Source organism: Tursiops truncatus, chromosome 1 (genome assembly GCF_011762595.2).
Source record: "Tursiops truncatus isolate mTurTru1 chromosome 1, mTurTru1.mat.Y, whole genome shotgun sequence".
Taxonomy (NCBI): domain Eukaryota; kingdom Metazoa; phylum Chordata; class Mammalia; order Artiodactyla; family Delphinidae; genus Tursiops; species Tursiops truncatus.
The window spans coordinates 182,875,254-182,898,132 of record NC_047034.1 but is presented as its reverse complement, the minus strand read 5'-3'; positions in this window follow the sequence as shown (position 1 = coordinate 182,898,132).

Here is a 22,879-nt window from a genome sequence, read left to right as displayed (position 1 = left end):
GTGTTGTAGGCTAATTATATTTCAAAAACAAACAAAATCATAGAAAAAGAGGTCAGGTTTGTAGTTACCAGAGGCGGGGGATTGGGGAAGGGGGAATTGGATGAGGGCATAAAAACGTACAAACTTCCAGTTATAAGATAAATAAGTACTAATGATGTAATGTACAACATGGTAAATGTAATTAACACTTTGTATGTTATATATGAAAGTTGTTAAGAGGGTAAATCCTAAGAGTTCTCATCACGAGGAAGAAGTTTTTTCTATTTCTTTAATTTTGTACCTATATGAGATGATGGATGTTCACTAAACTTATTTTGGTGATCAGTTCATGATGTTTGTATGTCAAATCATTATGCTGTACGCCTTAAACTTATACAGTGCTGTATGTCAATTATATTCCAATGAAACTGGAAGAAAAAAATCAAATCAAAAACTATAAATTCACCTTATATTTTGAAAATAAGAAACATACTTCTAAATAACCCGTGGGCCAAAGACAAAAATCATAATGAAAATTATAAAATGTTTTTAACTGAGTTATAATGAAAATATCATACATCAAACTGAGTGTAGCCAAGGTAGAACAGAGTGAAGTTGTGATCCTAAATGCTCATATCAGGAACAAGACAGGCTAAGTATTAACTGCTAAACATGCAACTCAAGGGGTTATAAGGAGAGCTGCGACATAAACCCAGAGAAAGCAGAAGAAAACAAACAGATTAGAGATTAATGCTGCAAGACAAACATGTGATAGAGATGTTCCTCAAAGCCAAAAGTTCGTACTTTTAGAAGATTTATAAAACTGACAAACCTCTAATGAAACTGATAAATAAAGAGAGAAAGAACAAATCATCCATATAAGAAGAAAAGGGTCTCTAACTACAGAGACTACAGACATGAAGAAGGTAAAAATGTCACGAGCCACTCTACACCAATAAATTTGAAAATTTAGACAATGGACAAATTATTAGAAAAATATTACTAACCAAAATTGCTTCAAGAACAAAAAACAGAAAACTTGAACATTCCCACAGGCGTAAAAGAAATCCAATCAAGAGTGAAATATGGGGACTCCCGGAGGGCTCACACCAAGGAGAACCTCCCAGAAATGCTGCTGCCAGTGTCCCTGTCCTCACGGGGAGACACAGCCACCCCCCGCCTCTGCAGGAGACCCTGCAACACTAGCAGCTTCCATGGACCCCTGACTGCTGCTTGAGGAGAATTGCCCTGTGGATTTGACTGACCAACGATTGTGATATAAGCAGTTTCAGGTGACTGGCCCAGCAGGAGTGAGAAGAATTTATCTTCAGTATAAACTTCATTATTCCACAGCGTCTCTTCATTTGCCTGGGAGGTAAGAATAATGAGACTCAAGGAGATTAAGCAATGGAGTATTTTCACTGCTCAAATGTAATGATGCCATGATTTTGATGGAGTGTTGACCACCCCTCATACACTGCTTTCTTCACCCAAGTGCTAATTCCATCTTATGAGATGCTGTGTCCTTTCCTGGCTGAGGAAACCAGGATATACAGTGAGGGCAGACAGCAGAAGCAAGAAGAACTACAATCCTGAAGCCTGTGGAACAAAAAACACATTCACAGAAAGACAGACAAGATGAAAAGGCAGAGGGCTATGTACCAGATGAAGGAACAAGATAAAACCCCAGAAAAACAACTAAATGAAATGGAGATAGGCAACCTTCCAGAAAAAGAATTCAGAATAATGATCGTGAAGATGATCCAGGACTTCGGAAAAAGAATGGAGGCAAAGATCAAGAAGATGCAAGAAAGGTTTAACAAAGACCTAGAAGAACTAAAGAACAAACAAACAGAGATGAACAATACAATAACTAAAATGAAAACTACACTAGAAGGAATCAATAGTAGAATAACTGAGGCAGAAGAATGTATAAGTGACCTGGAAGATAGAATGGTGGAATTCACTGCTGCAGAACAGAATAAAGAAAAAAGAATGAAAAGAAATGAAGACAGCCTAAGAGACCTCTGGGACAACATTAAACGCAACAACATTCGCATTATAGGGGTCCCAGAAGGAAAAGAGAGAGAGAAAGGACCCGAGAAAATATTTGAAGAGATTATAGTTGAAAAATTCCTTAACATGGGAAAGGAAATAGCAACCCAAGTCCAGGAAGCGCAGCAAGTCCCATACAGGACAAACCCAAGGAGAAACACACCGAGACACATAGTAATCAAACTGGCAAAAAATAAAGACAAACAAAAATTATTGAAAGCAGCAAGGGAAAAACGACAAATAACATACAAGGGAACCCCCATAAGGTTAACAGCTGATTTCTCAGCAGAAACTCTACAAGCTAGAAGGGAGTGGCATGACATATTTACAGTGATGAAAGGGAAGAACCTACAACCAAGATTACTCTACCCGGCAAGGATCTCATTCAGATTCAATGGAGAAATCAAAAGCTTTACAGACAAGCAAAAGCTAAGAGAATTCAGCACCACCAAACCAGCTCTACAAGAAATGTTAAAGGAACTTCTCTAAGTGGGAAACACAAGAGAAGAAAAGGACCTACAAAAACAAACCCCCCAAAATTAAGAAAATGGTAATAGGAACATACATATCGATAATTACCTTAAATGTGAATGGATTAAATGCTCCAACCAAAAGACACAGGCTTGCTGACTGGATACAAAAACAAGACCCATATATATGCTGTCTACAAGAGACCCACTTCAGACCTAGGGACACATACAGACTGAAAGTGAGGGGATGGAAAAAGATATCCCATGCAAATGGAAATCAAAAGAAAGCTGGAGTAGCAGTACTCATATCAGATAAAATAGATTTTAAAATAAAAAATGTTACAAGAGACAAGGAAGGACACTACGTAATGATCAAGCGATAAATCCAAGAAGAAAATATAACAATTATAAATATATATGCACCCAACATAGGAGCACCTCAATACATAAGGCAACTGCTAACAGCTATGAAAGAGGAAATCAACAGTAACACAATAATAGCGGGGGACTTTAACACCTCACTTACACCAATGGACAGATCATCCAAAATGAAAATAAATAAGGAAACACAAGCTTTAAATGACACAATAGACCAGAAAGATTTAATTGATATTTATAGGACATTCCATCCAAAAACAGCACATTACACTTCCTTCTCAAGTGTGCATGGAACATTCTCCAGGATAGATCACATCTTGGGTCACAAATCAAGCCTCAGTAAATTTAAGAAAATTGAAATCATATCAAGCATCTTTTCTGACCACAATGCTATGAGATTAGAAATCAATTACAGGGAAAATAACGTAAAAAACACAAACACATGGAGGCTAAACAATACGTTACTAAATAACCAAGAGATCACTGAAGAAATCAAAGAGGAAATCAAAAAATACCTAGAGACAAATGACAATGAAAACATGATGACCCGAAACCTATGGAATGCAGCAAAAGCAGTTCTAAGAGGGAAGTTTATAGCTATACAAGCCTACCTCAAGAAACAAGAAAAATCTCAAATAAACAATCTAACCTTACACCTAAAGGAACTAGAGGAAGAAGAACAAACAAAACCCAAAGTTAGCAGAAGAAAAATCATAAAGATCAGAGCAGAAATAAATGAAATAGAAACAAAGAAAACAATAGCAAAGATCCATAAAACTAAAAGCTGGTTCTTTGAGAAGATACACAAAATTGACAAACAATTAGCCAGACTCATCAAGAAAAAGAGGGAGAGGACTCAAATCAATAAAATTAGAAATGAAAAAGGAGAAGTTACAGCAGACACCGCAGAAATACAAAGCATCCTAAGGGACTCTATGCCAATAAAATGGACAACCTGGAAGAAATGGACAAACTCTTAGAAAGGTATAACCTTCCAAGACTGAACCAGGAAGAAATAGAAAATATGAACAGACCAATCACAAGTAATGAAATTGAAACTGTGATTAAAAATCTTCCAACAAACAAAAGTCCAGGACCAGATGGCGTCACAGGTGAATTCTATCAAATATTTAGAGAAGAGCTAACACCCATCCTTCTCAAACTCTTCCAAAAAATTTCAGAGGAAGGAACACTCCCAAACTCATTCTATGAGGCCACCATCACCCTGATACCAAAACCAGACAAAGATACCACAAAAAAAGAAAATTACAGACCAATATCACTGGTGAATATAGATGCAAAAATCCTCAACAAAATACTAGCAAACAGAATCCAACAACACATTAAAAGGATCATACACCATGATCAAGTGGGATTTATCCCAGGGGTGCAAGGATTCTTCAATATACGCAAATCAGTCAATGTACTACACCATGTTAACAAACTGAAGGAGAAAAAACATATGATCATCTCAATAGATGCAGAAAAAGCTTTTGACAAAATTCAACACCCATTTATGATAAAAATTCTCCAGAAGGTGGGCATAGAGGGAACCTACTTCAACATAATGAAGGCCATACACGGCAAACCCACAGCAAACATCATTCTCAATGGTGAAAAACTGAAAGCATTTCCACTAAGATCAGGAACAAGACAAGGTTGCCCACTCTCACCACTATTATTCAACATTTGGAAGTCCTAGCCACGGCAATCAGAGAAGAAAAAGAAATAAAAGGAATACAAATCGGAAAAGAAAAAGTAAAACTGTCACTGTTTGCAGATGACATGATACTATACATAGAGAATCCTAAAGATGCCACCAGAAAACTACTAGAGCTAATCAATGAATTTGGTAAATTTGCAGGATACAAAATTAATGCACAGAAATCTCTTGCATTCCTATACACTAATGATGAAAAATCTGAAAGAGAAATTAAGGAAACACTCCCATTTACCATTGCAACAAAAAGAATAAAATACCTAGGAATAAACCTACCTAGGGAGACCAAAGACCTGTATGCAGAAGACTATAAGACACTGATGAAAGAAATTAAAGTTGATACCAACAGATGGGGAGATATACCATGTTCTTGGATTGGAAGAATCAATATTGTGAAAATGACTATACTACCCAAAGTAATCTACAGATTCAATGCAATCCCTATCAAATTACCAATGGCATTTTTTTACAGAACTAGAACAAAAATCTTAAAATCTGTATGGAGTCACAAAAGACCCTGAATAGCCAAAGCAGTCTTGGGGGGGAAAAAACGGAGCTGGTGGAATCAGACTCCCTGATTTCAGACTATACTACAAAGCTACAGTAATCAAGACAATATGGTACTGGCACAAAAACAGAAGTACAGATCAATGGAACAGGATAGAAAGCCCAGAGATAAACCCATGCACCTATGGTCAACTAATCTATGACAAAGGAGGCAAGGATATACAATGGAGAAAAGACAGTCTCTTCAATAAGTGGTGCTGGGAAAACTGGACAGCTACATGTAAAAGAATGAAATTAGAACACTCCCTAACACCATACACAAAAATGAACTCAAAATGGATTAGAGACCTAAATGTAAGACTGGACACTATAAAACTCTTAGAGGAAAACATAGGAAGAATGCTCTTTGACATAAATCACAGCAAGATCTTTTTTGATCCACCTCTTAGAGTAATGGAAATAAAAACAAAAATAAACAAATGGGACCTAATGAAACTTAAAAGCTTTTGCACAGCAAAGGAAACCATAAACAAGACGAAAAGACAACCCTCAGAATGGGAGAAAATATTTGCAAATGAAGCAATGGACAAAGGATTAATCTCCAAAATATATAAATAGCTCATGCAGCTCAATATTTAAAAAAACAAACAACCCAATCCCCAAATGGGCAGAAGACCTAAAGAGACATTTCTCCACAGAAGACATACAGATGGCCAAGAGGCACATGAAAAGCTGCTCAACATCACTAATAATTAGAGAAATGCAAATCAAAACTACAATGAGGTAACACCTCACACCAGTTAGAATGGGCATCATCAGAAAATCTACAAACAACAAATGCTGGAGAGGGTGTGGAGAAAAGGGAACCCTCTTGTACTGTTGGTGGGAATGTAAACTGATACAGCCACTATTGAGAACAGTATGGAGGTTCCTTAAAGAACTAAAAATAGAATTACCATATGACCCAGCAATCCCACTACTGGACATATACCCAGAGAAACCCATAATTCAAAAAGACACATGCACCCCAATGTTCACTGCAGCACTATTTACAATAGCCAGGTCATGGAAGCAACCTAAATGCCCATCGACAGACGAATGGATAAAGAAGTTGTGGTACGTATATATGATGGAATATTACTCAGCCATAAAAACGAACGAAATTGGGTCATTTGTAGAGACGTGGATGCATCTAGAGACTGTCATACAGAGTGAAGTAAGTCAGAAAGAGAAAAACAAATACTGTATATTGACGCATATATGTGGAACCTAGAAAAGTGGTACAGATGAACCAGTTTGCAGGGCAGAAATTGAGACACAGATGTAGAGAACAATCGTATGGACACCAAGGGGGGAAAGCGGCGGGGGTGGCGGTGTGATGAATTGGGAGATTGGGATTGACATGTATACATTAATGTGTATAAAATGGATGACTAATAAGAAAAATAAACATTTTTTTAAAAATTTTTTTAAAAAGTCAAATATGTTCCCACCAAGAAAACTCTAGGCTCTGAGGCTTCCCTATCAAGTTCCATGAAACATTTGAGGTTCAAAATATTCCAGTTTCACACACTTTCTTCCAGGAAAGAGAACCAGAAGGTCCACTCCATGGTTTGTTTCGTGGAATCACTTAACTTTTGCTACGAGAGCCTGGCGGTGACAACAGGGAAAGGAAAACCACAGACCAGCCTCACTCTTGAGGTGAAGTACCACCAGGCTAAAGCCAGCAACACGTAGACAGGATGACACATCACGACGAAGACGGACTTGCTTAGCATTAGAAATCAAGTCAACTCACCACACGAGCAGACCAGAGAAGAGAAATATACGATTGACTCAATGCAGGAAAAGACATTGATGAAATTCAACATCCCACTTACACTTTTTAAAAATGTAGCAAACTGGCGTTAGACTTCTTTAATGTGATAAAGAATGTTTGCCAACAATAATCCACAGGAAGCGTCATACTTAATCATAACATTATTAAGACTTCCCTGGCGGTCCAGCGGTTAAGACTCCGTGCTTCCACTGCAGGGGGCGTGGCTTGGATCGTCCCCGCAAGCCGCTCGGCGTGGCCAAAAGAAAAAAAATCATAAACGTTAAAAGCATGTCCTTTAAGACTGAGAACAAAACAAGGGTGCTCTCTGAAGCCACTGGGCCTCCTGACTGGAACAAGGAGAGAAGAAAGAAGTACAAGGCATGAGGAGCGGAAGGGGAGACAGTTGTTTTCAGATAACACGATTGTGCATGTAGAAAGTCCAAATGAGTACAGAGATAAATTGTTAATGTTATCGAGACAATTTAGTAATGTTGCTAGATATAAATTCGGTAATAAAAATCAATGATATTCCTGTTTATCAGAACAAATAATGAGAAAGCAAGATTTGGAAAACTTATTTACAATTACACCAATACATATGAAGTACTTGGGAATAAATACAAGAAGAAGGGAGTAGGACCCCCGATGAGAAATGATGAAGCCCCGTCCCCGTCAGGCGACGTGAAGTGAGACCTAAAGAAAGGATAAGTGGAGTCAATGACCCAGGTTCTTCAACAAATGGATGCCGTGGGGGGAAAGGGAAGCGGAGCTGTTCTGAATGTAAAAGCCGTGAGAGACAAGTCAACCGCATGCAAGGGGGGGTTCTGGTTTGGAACCTGAGTCAAGCGAGAAACTGTGGAAGACATTTCTGAGGTAACGTGGGAAAATGAACACCAAGTGGTGTTAGATTTTATTAAGAAATCAATGTTAACTCAGCTGGGGTTGATAATGAATTTGTGGTTATGCTAAAAATAAGTTCTTTATCAGTTAGAATTGTGTACTAAACAGTTTACGGGTGGGGCTTCCCTGGTGGCGCAGTGGTTGGGAGTCCGCCTGCCGATGCAGGGGACACGGGTTCGTGCCCTGGTCCGGGAGGATCCCACATGCCGCAGAGCGGCTGGGCCCGTGAGCCATGGCCGCTGCGCCTGCGCGTCCGGAGCCTGTGCTCCGCAGCGGGAGAGGCCACAGCAGCGAGAGGCCCGCGTACCGCCAAAAAAAAAAGAAAAGAGTTTATGGGTGAACTATTACACCTGGGGTTTTCTCTGAAACACATCAGCCAAGCGCTACAAGTGAGAAGCAGTAGAAGCTCCAGGATTGACTCGATTCGGGTGACCACTGAAGGGGCGCTGGGCGCCCGACAGTTCATAGGACCACTACGTGGTGAGTTTGAAATTGTCCATAACAAAAACCTGAAAAAGAATAAAACCAATATAAATAAATCAATGGAGAGGTGCGTGTTCACGTAATGGACGCTCAATGCTGTCAGGATGCCAGTTCTCTCCAAATTGCTCCACAGAGGCATTAAAACCCCCCCAAACTCCGACAGGGCAGCGTGTGCACGCGTGTGCAAGCGGCGGGCAGGGAATGCACATCTCAGTCCACATGCTAAGAAGCTGCGTGTCCACCCCGGAAATCAGTTCCTTGGGGGCCAAAGACTCACAGGTGAAGAGCAAAGCTGCTACGGTGAAGGCGGAGGGGCCTTCATGCCTTCAGGTTTCCTAAACAAGACATCAAAAACATTAAGCCACAGGAGGAAAAGCTGGCAGAGTCTCGTACACTTAAAACCTTTGGTTCAGGTGACACCCTAAGGAGAGTTTAAGAAACACTACAGATTAGAAGATAAACGCAACACATTTCCCAAAAGGTTTACCATCAAGACATGTAAGGAACATCGTCGGCTCAACAGAGAAGGTGGGCAGCCCAACAGCAAAACGGCGAGACCATAACAGGCGGGTTACAATAAAGGACGTTCAGATGGCTGGATTCATGCCTGTTTTCCTGGCATTATTAATAGTGCTCCCTGTAACTCTTAACAGAGTCCTGGCCAGATGATGAACTGTTTCTTGGTGATCAACCTCATTTGTAATCAGGGAAATGCAGAGTAAAGCCACATACTGTTATTACACAGCCATCAGACTCGGTAACATATTCCGAGCCTGAGTATACCAGGTGGCACAAAGGACACGGAGCAGTGGGGAGGCGCACGCCCTAACAGTGGGAGGGAAAACCAGGACAGGTGCTTTGAAAAGAGCTCAGCACTGTATCGTAGTTAAATATATACACGCCCTCTGCACTGGTATCCTATTGCTGCCACAGGAAATTGCCGCACACTCAGGGACTTAGCACAGGTGTATCATCTTACAGTTCCGGAGGTCAGAAGTCTGAAATGAGCCCCACTGGGCTAAAATCAAGGTGTCGGCAGGGCTGCCTTCCTTTCCGGAGGCTCTGGGGGCGGGTCCATTTTCTTGCCTTTTCCAGTTTCTAGAGGTCACCCGCATGCCCCGGCCAAGGCCCCATCCTACCAACTTCAAAGCCACTACCATCAGGTGGTCTTTCTCGGGCTGCTTTCTTTCTGGCTCCCCTCCGCCTCCCTCTCCCACTAGGAGGGCCCTTCTAGGTGCGCTGGGCTCACCGGGATAACCCAGCACAATCTCCCATCTCAGAGTCAGCTGACTAACAGCCTACATTCCCAGTGCCTGTAACCTAACACATTCACGGGTTCCCAGGGTCAGGACACGGTGGTCTCCGGGGGCCATTATTCTGTCTACCACGCCCTCTGACTCAGCAATTCCTCTCCCAGGCGTTTACCCTACAGAAACTCAGATGCTGTATTAGCTTCCTGGGGATGCCGCAACAAAGTACCACAAACTGGCTGTCTCAGAACAACACAGAAGTATTTTCTCATAGTTCCGGAGGCCAGAAATCTGAAATCAAGGTGCCAACTCCCACTGAAGTGCTAGGGAAGGATCTATTCCAGACTTCTCTGCTAGCTTCTGGTTCCCGGGCTTGTGGCAGCGTAACTCCAATCCATGTGACAGTCTCCCTGTGTGCGTGTCTATGTCCAAATTCCCGTTTATAAAGATGCCTGTCATATTGGAGGAGGGGCCACCTTCCTCCAGTATGACATCGTCTTAACCAATTACATCCCCAATGACCCAATTTCCAAATGAGGTCATATTCTGAGATACGGGGGGTTGGGATGTCAACATATCTCTTTTTTGAGGAGACACAATTCCACTCCTAACACACATAGATACCAGGAGCCATAACGAGACCCCAGAGAGCAGTGTTCGTAAGAGCAGTAACTACGGAAACAACCCACAGCCATCGGCAGCAGAACGACTGTGAGATCCGCACCGTGGCGAGCCAGCTGTGATGGAGGTGACGACCCACAGCTCGTGCAGCAGTGTGGATAAGGCTCTTACACACAACCGAGAGGGAGGAAGACACAAGCACAGGCTGCCTTTCTTCTTCCCCTTCCGCCCCAGGTGGGCCTGTGAAACAGGGTCCACAGTGGCCCAGACTGGGTGACAGAGCCTGAGTGGAGGAAGGCAGTCAGTCCAGTGTCGGGTATGAGAGCCCGAGCGGGGGGCGGGGGGAGGGGGGAGGTGTCCACTGTGTGCGCCACTGGCTCAAGCCCGGGAGGGATGACGTAGCTTCAGAGCCTCAAAGTACTGCCCAACAAAATACTCGTCAGTTACAAAGGGCAAGGCAACTTCCCAGGCGAGACGCTGGCAGATACCACCTTCATCAAGTGATCAAAGCAAACTCGTCACTAATGTGACAAATGGACCACTGTGAGCCACCTGACGGGATGGAACGAGCAGAGAGTGACACGTGGCCTCACTTCTGTGGCTTCCCTGCCAAAGACGCATAATGGGAATCTGATCACGAGGAAACATCAGACAAACCCAGAGGGGCTTTCTACAAAGTCACTGGCCTAAACCTTCAAAAGTGTCAGGGTCACGAAGCCAAGGAAAGCCTGGTGAATGTTCTGGAATGAAGGAGACTAAAGCACCACGATGACTGCTCAGTGCAGTGGGGGGTCCCAGACCGGACCCTCTCGGGTTTGTGACTTTATGGGTCTTTGATGGTCGTGTGTGGTTATGCTGGAGATTGTCCTTATGTGTAGGAAATGCACACGAAAGTATCTGGAGGTGACAGCGCATCACGCAGGCAACTTATCCTCAACTGCTCCAGGAAACACGTTTTTTATGTTGAACTTGCAACTTCTACATAAATTTGGGATTGTTTCAAAAATTAAAAAAGAATATATACAGCATTTTCCCATTTATATAAGGTTTAAAAACAGGTGAAACAATATTGTTTACAAACGGTAAAACTAAAGAAAATCAAGGAAATTAGAATCAGAAAGTCAGGCTATGGTCACCGGGGAAGGGTCTGCGTGGGGCATGGGCGGGGTAGGTTGACTTGGGGTGCCGACCAGGTTCAATTTCTGGACTTGGGTAGTGACTAGTGATGCTGGCTTTATAACCAGTCCTTCAGCAGTACCTGTGAGTGTACTCGCCATCGGTCTGCAGGGATAACCCATCAGGGAATTCTTTGGACTGTGGGTACCAGAGCCGGTCCGCCCATCACCTGCTTCAGTACTTGGCTCACGGCAGATGGTCAAGGAGTGTTTGTCAGATACATAATGTGAGCACGTAAAACGACGGAAACAAATAATAGAGATTTCCAGAAACAGGTAACCATTAAAAACCAAACCGAGATGACCTCGGAATTCCTTTCCTCTGCCCGGACCCTCAGCGTCCCCTCTTCTTACCAGCCGGGCTGAGCCCTCGAGTTTTGCTCAACGGTGTCCTAGATGTGAAAGGACAACATCGCAACGTCCGCGCGGAGCCGGAGCAGAGCTCAGAACCCAAGCTTCACGGCCCGCTGGGGTCCCTGAGAGCGGCCAGGGGCGACCCCCACTCCCCGCACTAGCACTTATTTCTTGGGCAGAACTTCCACGATGAAGGCGCTGATTTGTGCCTGAGGGGGCGGCTAAAGTCCTCGACCCAGCCCCAGGCTCCGGGGCCAACGGACCCACCTCTCCTCAGACCCGCCGGGGTACGAAGGGCGCGCGCTCCGGGCGGAGAAGCTGCTCGGCTGCGGCTGGCTGCGCGGTTTGGAGCGGGCAGCTCCATGGCAACGGACGGCTCCACCGCGGTGTGGGGGTGCCCGCGCCCCCCTTCCCCGCTCGCGCGATGGCTCGGTCCGGCGGCGCGCCCCCTGCGCAGGCGCAGTGAGGCCGAGGCGGCCACTTGCGCCTGGAGCGCGGGAGGGAGGCGGGGGCGCGCAGCTCCGGGTCGCCGGGACCCGGGCGCTGGCCGAGGCCGAGGCCGCGAGCGGAGGGTCGCGGGGGCACCCAGGCCGTGGCGGAGGAGACCAGCGCTGCTCGGTGGACCGAACGGCGCGCCGGGCTGCCTCCCCTGGTTTGGGCCAAGCCGGTCGAATTTCGGATTAGTTGTCAATTTTAAAAACAGGAGAGTTCACATAAAATCGGGGTTCCTCACTTTTCTTTTCGAGATGAGAGACTTGGCACAATATGGCACACTGGGCTGGAGCTGAACTGAGCTTTCCCCGCGCATTCTCCAGTCCCCAGCCCTGCCCGGGCCCAGAGGGGCGTGTGTTCGCGGCTGAGATGCAGGGATGTGAAGAAGGGTCCTTCTCGCCAGTGCACTCAGTGCCGGGCCCTGGGTCCCCGAGTGAGTCCGCGTATCCCCCGTCCTTGCAGGGCCCCGCGCCTTCCAGCATCCCACCTGCATGTGACTTGCAGGGCCGCTGGCCCTGCTGGCCACTGGCTGGCTTTGACTAGTGTTTCCTGATGCCACAGTGGGGCCCGGGAAGTCCCTTAGTTTCATCCTGGGATGGTGAGATCCATCAGAGCCATCAAGCCTCGTGAAAAGCGCAGCATCTCTGAGAGCTGTGGACTTTACCCAGGTGACAGCAGTTACCTCTGCCTTCATTCCCCTGCAACGGTGCCCAGGTCTTTCCCTTCTGGACCGAGGAACAGACCTGAGTCACCATACGAGCCCAGGGCAGTTTTTCTAAGAGAAATTATTCTTCTCTTCCCCACCCCACCCGAATTACGGAGCTGCTTCTTGTCAGCTTTGCTTCTCTGAGCCTGTCCATATGAATGATTAAGGCGCTTTCTACTAAAGAAAAGGGCAGCGGAAGACTGAAAAGAGCCCCGTGTCCACCAGTGAGAGCTGGGTGAGCTGCGGCCGCACAGCGGAAGGGCTGGGAAAGGACTGTTTCTATGTTCTGCCCTGGAGTGATTGCCGGAACATACCGTCAAGGGAAAAACATCAAGATGCAGGACAGTGGGTGCAGTATTTTATCTAAGAAGGGGCAGGTGCAATAAGAATACACTTGCTTATTTTCTTACATTATAAAGTAACGTAAAAATGGTTACTGACCAGGGGCAGGAGGGTCAGTAGTAGAAACCAGATTTCTCTAAATGTGCTTGTACAGTTGGCTATGGAACTGTGTAATTATAAAACCCAAAATAAGACAGAAGACAACAAACAAAGAAAAGAGTTGAAGACAAAATAATAATAAAAATAAGAACCTAACTCTATGTCAGTTTGGTGGCTTAACCAACAGAAAAGGATAATTTCAAGTGGCTTTAAAACCCAACAGTTTGTGCATACCTAGCAGACTATAAACTATACAATTGTTTGCAGTAATCCTGGTCTTTGTTATAACATTGATAGTGTTATTCTGGAATTATCCAAAGTGGGGTAAAACAAAAAAGTAGTATAGTAATATTAGGAACCAATATTTTCATTTGGGCGAAGAGATAGAAACATAAAAAGTGGAAAAACCAGTAATATTGGATTTGGATGTGAAATATTAGTATGAATTAATATAAATTTTTCTTTTAAAATACATTTCTTAGCTCTGTCCACTGAGAAGGTCTAGAACTATCAATATGGTAGCCACTGGACACATGTGGCTATTTAAATTAATTAAAATTAAATACCTGAACGAATATTCGTACACCCATGTTCACAGCAGCATTATTCACAACAGCCAGGCGGAAACAACCAAAATGTTCATCAGTGGATGAGTGGATAAACAAAATGTGATGGATACGTATAGTCGAGTACTATTGTGCCTTTGAAAGGGATGACATTCTGACACCTGCTACAAAATGCATGAACCTTGAAGACATGATACTGAGTGAAATAAGGCAGTCACAAAAGAACAAATATTTGATTTCACTCACATGAGGTACATGGTCAAATCTATAGAGGCAGAAGGTAGGCTGGTGGTTGCCAGGAGCTGGGGCTGGTGTGGTGAAATCTGGGGTGAGTGTTTAGTGGGGACAGAGCTTCAGTCTGGGAAGATAAAGGAGTTCTGGAGATGGAGGGTGGTGCCCGTCGCACAGCAATTGAACGTGTCTTACGCTGCTGAACTGTGCACTTAAAAATGGTTACGATGGTAAAATTTAACTTCTGTGTATTTTACCACAGTAAAAACATTTTAATTAGATAAAATTAAAAATTCCATTCCTCAGCGGCAGAAGCCCTGTGCGGCTCACAGCTGCTGTATCAGGTGCCACGGGTTTAGAAAGTGCCCATCACCGTCCTGGACAGCGCTGGTCTCAACACAATCACCAGTCCAGCAGGGATGAGCGCTCTTGGCACCCAGGCTGTTGTCCCTACACGCCGTTTCCCACGAAGAAAGAAAACGGAGCTTCCTAGAAAAAAACGGCTGATTCCAGATCTGAGGCAGAAAACGTCCAAGACGATCCTGGAGCATCTTTACCGACAGAAAGTGAGGACATTATCAACGATCCTAGTGCTGTGTCGGAGGATTCATTAGCCAACTTGCAGGGCTCCCGCCGGTCAAAGTAGGGACAATTTTGAGTATCCAAGTGTAGGGGAGATCCCGCAGCAATCCAAGGCCAAAAAAGAAAAGAAAAGAAACTGTTTACAAAGGATTGAAGCACATCAAATACGCTGATATCCATGAGCTCATTCTAAACATAGAGTCCTCATCGGTCATCTTTGGAGGATGCTAGGATACTAAGTTACTATTCTGACAACTTCCTAGCAGCCATGGGGGAGCCCCCTGTGATCTCCCTTCCAGAAAGGAGGTGCATGTAGCTGTGAAGAGTGGCAGCTGGCGACCCACCTCCAGTTGCAGTGCTGTAGTTGGACGGGGTTTGAGCAGATCCCACTCTCTCTCTGGCTGGCATCTGGGCCCAACACCTCCCCCGGCATGAGACTCTCTAACGCACAGCCTCTGCTCCAGAGCCCTTCCATACCCCCTCTGCGCTGGCCAAAACCTTGTCAGGTTTACATTAGAGTTCAGTTCTCCTGCTCAGTCTTGCTTTCCCCCTCTTTCCATCCACAGGTGTCAGATCAGGATTGCGGAATGAAGGCCTTCTCGGCCCAATCCCACTTCCTCCCCTTGATCTTTCATAGGCATGAGCCTCCAATAAATCTTTTGCATTCCTAATTCCCTCTCACGGTCTGCTTACGGGAGGACCCAGACGGACACAGCTGGCACCAGGAATGGTCTCAGAAAGCAGATGGCATGATGGGGATTTGTAACCTGATCACTCACTGTCCAGCTGGCAAGGAGGAGCCCATCCTGGGTAACATGTGGATGCCCGGAACAAGGTGGCAGTCTGCTGGTAAACTTCCACCAATAACAAATTGGGAGAAGGTGGCTGGTACAATGATTGAGGAGAGTGTGTGTTTGTGGGGGGCAACAGTACAATGATCTGGCTGTTACTGCGTTGCGTTGAGGGGGTAGGAAAAGCTGGAGACGCTTAACCAGCAATTGAAACTAAGTGTGTTCACACCAAAAGCAAAGGCAACAAAAGCAAAATTAAACAAAAGGGGCTACATCAAACTAAAAAGCTTCTGCACAGCAAAGGAAACTGTCAACAAAATGAAAAGGCAGCCTATGCAACAGGAAAAAATATTTGTAAATCATACATTTGATAAGGGGTTAATAACCCAAAATATATAAAGAACTCATACAACTCAGTAGTAAAAAGAACCCCAGACAATCCAATTAAAAAATGGAGGGCTTCCCTGGTGGCTCAGTGGCTGAGAGTCCGCCTGCCGATGCAGGGGACATGGGTTCGTGCCCCGGTCCGGGAGGATCCCACGTGCCACGGAGCAGCTGGGCCCGTGAGCCATGGCCGCTGAGCCTGTGCGTCCGGAGCCTGTGCTCCGCAACGGGAGAGGCCACAGCAGTGAGGGGCCCGCGTACCGCAACAACAACAACAAAAAAAGGGCAGAGGATCTGAATAGACGTTTTTCCAAAGAAGACACACAATAGGCACATGAAAAGCTGCTCCACATCGATAATAATCACGGAAATGCAAATCACACCTGTTAGAATGACTGGTCTCCAAAAGACAAGAAATAACAAGTGCTACTGAAGATGTGGAGAATAGGGAACCCTCGTGCACTGTTGGTGGGAATGTAAATTGAAACAGCTGCTGTGGAAAACAACATGGAGTTTCCTCAAAAGATTAAAAATAGAACTACCATGTGATCCAGCAATTCCACTTCTGGGTATTTACCCAAAGAAAATGAAAACACTAACCCAAAAAGACATCTGCACCCCCATGTTCACTGCAGCATTATTCACAAGAGCTAAGACATGGAACCAACCTAAGTGTCCATCAGTGGATGAATGGATAAAGAAGATGTGATGGGGGGCTTCCCTGGTGGCGCAGTGGTTAAGAATCTGCCTGCCAATGCAGGGGACACGGGTTCGGGCCCTGGTCTGGGAAGATCCCACATGCTGCAGAGCAACTAAGCCCGTGCGCCACAACTACTGAGCCTGCGCTCTAGAGCCCGCGAGCCACAACTACTGAGCCCACGTGCCTAGAGCCCGTGCTCCGCAACAAGAGAAGCCACCGCAATGAGAAGCCCGCGCATCACAATGGAGAGTAACTCCCACTCGCTGCAACTAGAGAAAGCCCGCGTGCAGCAACGAAGACCCAACTCAGCAAAAAACAAATAAATTAAAATAAATAAATTATAAAAATAAATTAAAAAATAGTAAAAAAAGTTTTTTAAAGTGAAATCTTGCCATCTGCGACAACCTGGAGGAGCCTTGAGGGCATTATGCTAAGTGAAATAAGTCAGACAGAGAAAGACAAATAGTGTATAATCTCACGGGTGGTAGCTAAAAAAAACCCCAAAAAGCAGAAAAACCCACCACCACCAACAATAAAAAACCCAAAAAACAAAACAAAAAGCAAACAAACAACAACAACAAAACCCAAAAGACGAAGAAGGAAGCAAACAAAAAATCCAAACTCATGGATACGGAGAACAGATGGGTGGCTTCCAGAGGCGGGGGCGGGGGCTGGGTGAAACGCATGAAAGAATCAAAAGGTACAGACGTCTAGTTATAAGAGAAATAAATCGTGGGGATGTGATGCACAGCACGGCGACTATAGTTAATAACACCGTGTTGCATATGTGAAAGCTGCTAAGAGAGTAGGTCTTTGAACTTCTCATCAGAAGAAAAAAGTTCCCATAACTATGCTGTGATGGTGGTTACCTAGGTTATTGTGGTGATGATTCTGCAATACAGGCGACCCTTGAGCAACGTGGGTTTGAAGCGTTTGGCCCACTCATGCATGGATTTTTTTCAGTAAATACCTGCACTCCAGTACTGCAAGATCCGCGGAGCCGTGGCTGAGGTGGGGCAGCTGTAAGTTAACCCGGGGTTTCCGAGCCCCACGTTGTTCAAGGGTCTGCTGTATACACAAACACGGAATCATTATGTCGTACACCTGAAATATGTACGTATGTCAGTCATACCTCAATAAAAAATTTCAAATTGAAAGCAAAACAGTATCTAAACCATGATGATCATAACACATAATTGTATTATTTGACAGAAAAGAACTTCTCAAATTAAAAATAATGAAAAAGAAAAAAAAAACCCAAAAAACTAAGAGTGAAGGCCAGAGCTGCTTGGTAGTTTATCAAGAGGCTCTTACCTCCTTCTCTGGAGAAAAGGAGGTGATGGAAGCAGGACGAGGACAGACTAGAGATGCTGAGATTCAGAGGTGTTGGAGTCCAAGCCAAGGTAGCTTCGCTGTGCCAAGATCAGGTCCTGGGACCAAGGGCAGGTCCACGGGCCAAGGGCAGGGTCCTGGGTTCAAGGGCGGGTCCGGGGGCCAAGGGCAGGTTCTGGGACCAAGGGCAGGTGGGCGATCTTGACACATAGGGCGGGATATCTGGGTGGAGGCCCCAGGGTTTTTGGCTTCCCAGGCTGCTCTGAAACTTCAGAGGCGGCAAAGGTGGCTCACGTCTCCCTAAGGGGAGCCAGCACTCCCCGCATCTGGAAGGACACCCTGGAGGTCTCCCCAGCAAGTCATCAGGGCCCTGCTCAGCCTCTGTCCCACGCCTCCCCTGGCTGCCAGGCTGGTGACTAGGGGTAAGTTGCAGCCTCATCGGGTACACGTGAGCCTGGGAGGAGAGGAAGGGGCTAAATGCCAAGGACTTGCACGAGTGAGCACCTCGACCCGGCCATGGGGAGGGGTGGCTGAGCAACGGGGCCAAACCCGAGCCTGTGACAGGGAGAGGCTACGAGGGCCTTTCTCTTGGGATGTGGGGTTTAATGCCTTGAGGAGCCAGAGGAGGCTGAAACGCACGTGAAAGCGGCTGCAAATCTTCTAAATTTGATGAAAACTCTAAGCCCACAGACCCTAGATGCTCAAGCAGAATAAATACAAGACAATTTACACCAAGACTCAAACTAATCAAATGGATGCAAATGAGAAACAGAGAAACGCTCTTCAAACCCCCAGAGAAAGACACACTTTCCCTACAGAGCAGCGGAGAAACGCCACCCAGCTTCCTGTGACAAACCAAAGACAGAGGAACTTGAAAATAAAGGAAGGAAAGAAAGAAAACTAACCCAAACCTTGTTGACCTGAACGTGTTGGAGCAAGTCTCGAGGGGCAGAGCACGTGCGGCTAGGGGGCTGCGGCAGGGGGCAGGGGGCACTGGATGGGAAGTGAGAAGGCGTCTGCACCAGCATCACCCTGTGAGACTCCAGAAAAGGCAAAACTGTAGGGCTAGGAAGCAGACACCTGTGGTCACCTGGGCCCAGGGCTGGGGTGCAGTCACCTCCTCGGGGGACTGCAAAGGGGCAGGAGGGAACTTTTAAGGTGGAGCAAATGGGCAATGTCGTGATTTCAGTGGTGGTTATACGACGCTCCATGTATATCAGAGCCATCGAATTGTATAGTTAAATTAGTGAATTTCATTGTATGTAAACTGTATTTCTATAAAGCTCATTAAAAATAAGCTGGTGGCTTCCCTGGTGGCGCAGTGGTTAAGAGTCCACCTGCCAAAGCCGGGGACATGGGTTCGAGCCCTGGTCCAGCAAGATCCCACATGCCGTGGAGCAACTAAACCTGTGTGCCACAACTACTGAGCCCACATGCTGCAACTACTGAAGCCCGCGCACCTAGAGCCCGTGCTCCGCAACAAGAGAAGCCACCGCGACGAGAAGCCTGCGCACCGCGAAGAAGAGTAGCCCCACTCGCCGCAGCTAGAGAAAGCCTGTGTGCAGCAACGACGACCCAACACAGCCAATTAATTAATTAAAAATAAGCTGAACACAGACATCAGTCCGCACCTACTGGACCACACGTGACCTGGCTTCTGCCTGCCTCACTCTGCTGCCCTCCCTCCCTCCCTCACGGCCACTCGGGCCTGGCCTTGCTCCTGTCTGGACTGGCCAGTTCACTCCTGCCTCAGGGCCTTTGCACATTCCGTTCTCTGCCCTGAACACTTACCTGGCTCTTGGTGGGGCTGGCTTTTCCTCCAGAAGGGATAGAATGGAATCCAAACCTCAGCTCAGATGTTGCCCCTCACAAAGGTCTTCCCGCCCACCCTGTGTACAGTGCCCGTCCCCACAGGTATTCCCCATGATTGTTGTCTTGCTGAGGTTACACTTGAAATGGTCTCTTTTGTTTGTTTACCCACTGATTGTCCAGGATCTTCCTCCCAGAAGTTGAGGCCACTGGGGACGGGAACCTTTTATATCTTATTCACGCCCAACGTCTGGACCAGTACTTGGCACAGAGTAGGATGAATAATTCCATACATATTGGTTAAACGAATATTGACCTGTGTCGGGGCCTTTCTTAAGGAAGTTTAATCAAAGTATCCAAATATCGAACGTGAAAAAGATTACAGCAAATCTCCTGCTTTTACTACTCCAGCATCCTGCCCAGAGGATCAGCTCATCAGACCAGAGAGAGTCTTGGGGAGCCGTGGGAGCAGGGCCGCCCGACCACCATGGGGACCCTGTGCCAGCAGCCCCTTCAGGACTTTCACGTCAGTCAATTCAGTCATGCTGGCACCTAAAGGAGAGTCTTTTTCACTCGACAGGCAGCCCTTTGTTAGGTATGTTCATCTGCGTGTAGCATTTTCCGTCACATGAAAGAATTCAAATTGTCGCTTTAAAAAACATAAAATACGAGAATAGAATTCTGTCTTCTCCTCATTACACGTGAGCAATTGTACTTGGACGTCTATCTACCTCATGGAGAAAAAATTCTCTAAGTGGCCAAGTTCGGGTGTTTATTGGTTCTCAGGGCCTTGATTACCAAAACCAGCCTCGAGACGCAGCCCCATTTCCAGCGCATCCTTTGTTTGAGCAGACAGTTGATCTCGGCCCGCTGCAGGGATTTTGCATGTGACCCTTTCTGCTAAGTTGCCTCTGCTTCTCCAAATGAATGGATTCCATCTGGAAATCATGGGATTAATAATTACACTCTAATAAGCTAAAGAAGATTTTTCTGTGTCGCTGCCATTTTCTCTGTTTGGTGCATTTTCCCGGGAAATAATAAAACCACCTCACAAGTATATGAAGCAGGGATTTTAAAATTAGCTGGTGCAGTTTCCCCTCCCGAGTCCCTGTGACTCACCTGTACCTCCTGGGGCCCGTCCTCCTGCTGCAATGGATTCAGGCCAGCTCTCTGCCCAAGCTTTGGACTCGGTGCCGTCCCTTCCCCTATGTCGTGAGCATGCGGCAAAGCATTACCCAAAGGAAACAGGCAGAAAAGACAGCAGGCTGATGATCTCAAGAGTCCAGTACACGCACCAACCACACCTTGCAGCTCCCTAGGTTCTGCCTAGGGCGTTGTTACCCAGGGAAGTGTTGAGGTGGTGACTCCGGGGGACAACCACAGAAGTAGAGTGTCTGTGCCTTCCAGGGCTAAATGTGCGATGGCCCTGCTCAGTGCCACGTGGGGAGAGCATAACGCCTTCCTGCACTAAACAGGAGGAAGGTACAGCAGCCGCTGCCCTGCGCCCGTAACCAGAGGGCTCTGCGTGGATCGTCCGCCGGAGAAGCCGTGTTACCCGTGAAGTAAGAGGAAGGCGAGCGAGTGGACGAGTTAAGTAGACCTCCAGGGACCAAACGCCCCGGGGTGGAATTTCGGGCTTCCTGTTCATCCCTGTTCCCGGGCTCTAGCGCCAGGTCCCCTGGCCCGTGCTCTCAGTGCCAGGCCAGCGGGGTGGGGCTGTCTGTATCTGGGTGAAGAGCACAGACCTCACCTGAAATGGACAGAGGCCCTTCATCTGATTGATTTGGAAAGTTTCAGCAAAGTCACACTTGGAGGGTGGGGTTCTGCCTTCCCCCCAAAAAAATCACAGGTGTGGAATAAAGATGGGGAATCACCTACACTGTTTTCCACAGAAGGGGGGGACCTGAGCACCTACAAGTTAGACTGTTGTCTTCAGTGAAGACAGCCCATGAGATCCTCTGTAATGGGCTTCAGCCTTGGGGACTTCCGGTACCCAGGAAACCCATCACTCCCCAGCTTCTCCTCTGGCAAATGCATAAAACAAAGTCAGGAGAAATTACTTCCCTGAGGCCACACGGCCAGTTAGGAGCAAGACAGGGACTGGTACCAGAGCTCTGACTCTGGGGGCATTTCCTGAGTTATCAAAGGGAGGGGAGAAGTGGACCTTCGGTGGGGCTGCCCCGCATAGGCTTCTCCCCATCCTGGGACGGCTGGAGCTTGTCTGGGTGGAGCGGAAGATGAGGGCCCCGAGACCGACTAGTGACACATCAGGGGAATGAGACCGAGGCTCAGGAGTGCGACAAGCTAATTCTCAAAACACTCGAGGAAGGAAAAAGGAAAATGCCCATTCTTGAGATCCAAACTGAAGCCAACTAGCAACAAAACAGAACTAAAATAAAGCTTGCAGACTCTGGGGAAGAAATTAAGCATTTTGATTTGAGGTCAGTGAACAGCCGGGCATCCTAGAGGGAGCTGTGAAGGATGGGCGGTATCACGGGTCCCCCGGGCGTGCAGGTCGCTTCCTTACCTCTTTCTCTGTCCTGGCTTTGAAACGTGCTTCTCTCCAGGGCTCGAGGAAGGAAAGGTGATTCGATGGTACGCAGCGCCCAGGGCTGCGGCTGAGAGGCCTGTATGGGAGTCCTCCAGCGAAGCTCAGTACTAATGCTGGGCCTCAGATAGCAGACGAGGGTGTGGAAAATGGCAATAATCTGGTTCACCCTGAACCAACTGAATCAAGTGATTCAAGGTCGGCAGTATTTCTCAGAGGCTATCAGCACCTGGATCTTCTCAGATCCAAGAAAAGAGTGTGACAGTGAACCCAGAGAAAGCGCTGGAGCCTGGACCAGCACAGAGACCAGAGCTTGGGCCTGAAACACAGGAGAGCGAGCGCTGTGCGTGCTCCCGAGCGCTTCGGGGTCTGACCACACCAGCTGTGCCGGCTTTTGGTGGCTCTGAGCCTAATTTCCCTGCATTTATTAAGCATCTATCGTACACCAGAGGCTGTTAGACACGAGGGCTGCTCTAGAGAAGCAGACAGACTAGATCCTAATCTAGCAGAAGAATAATGAACACAACCCTCGTGAGGCTCCGGGCCCTCACGCCGTGCCAGGCCCCACTCTCCGCACTTTCTTGTG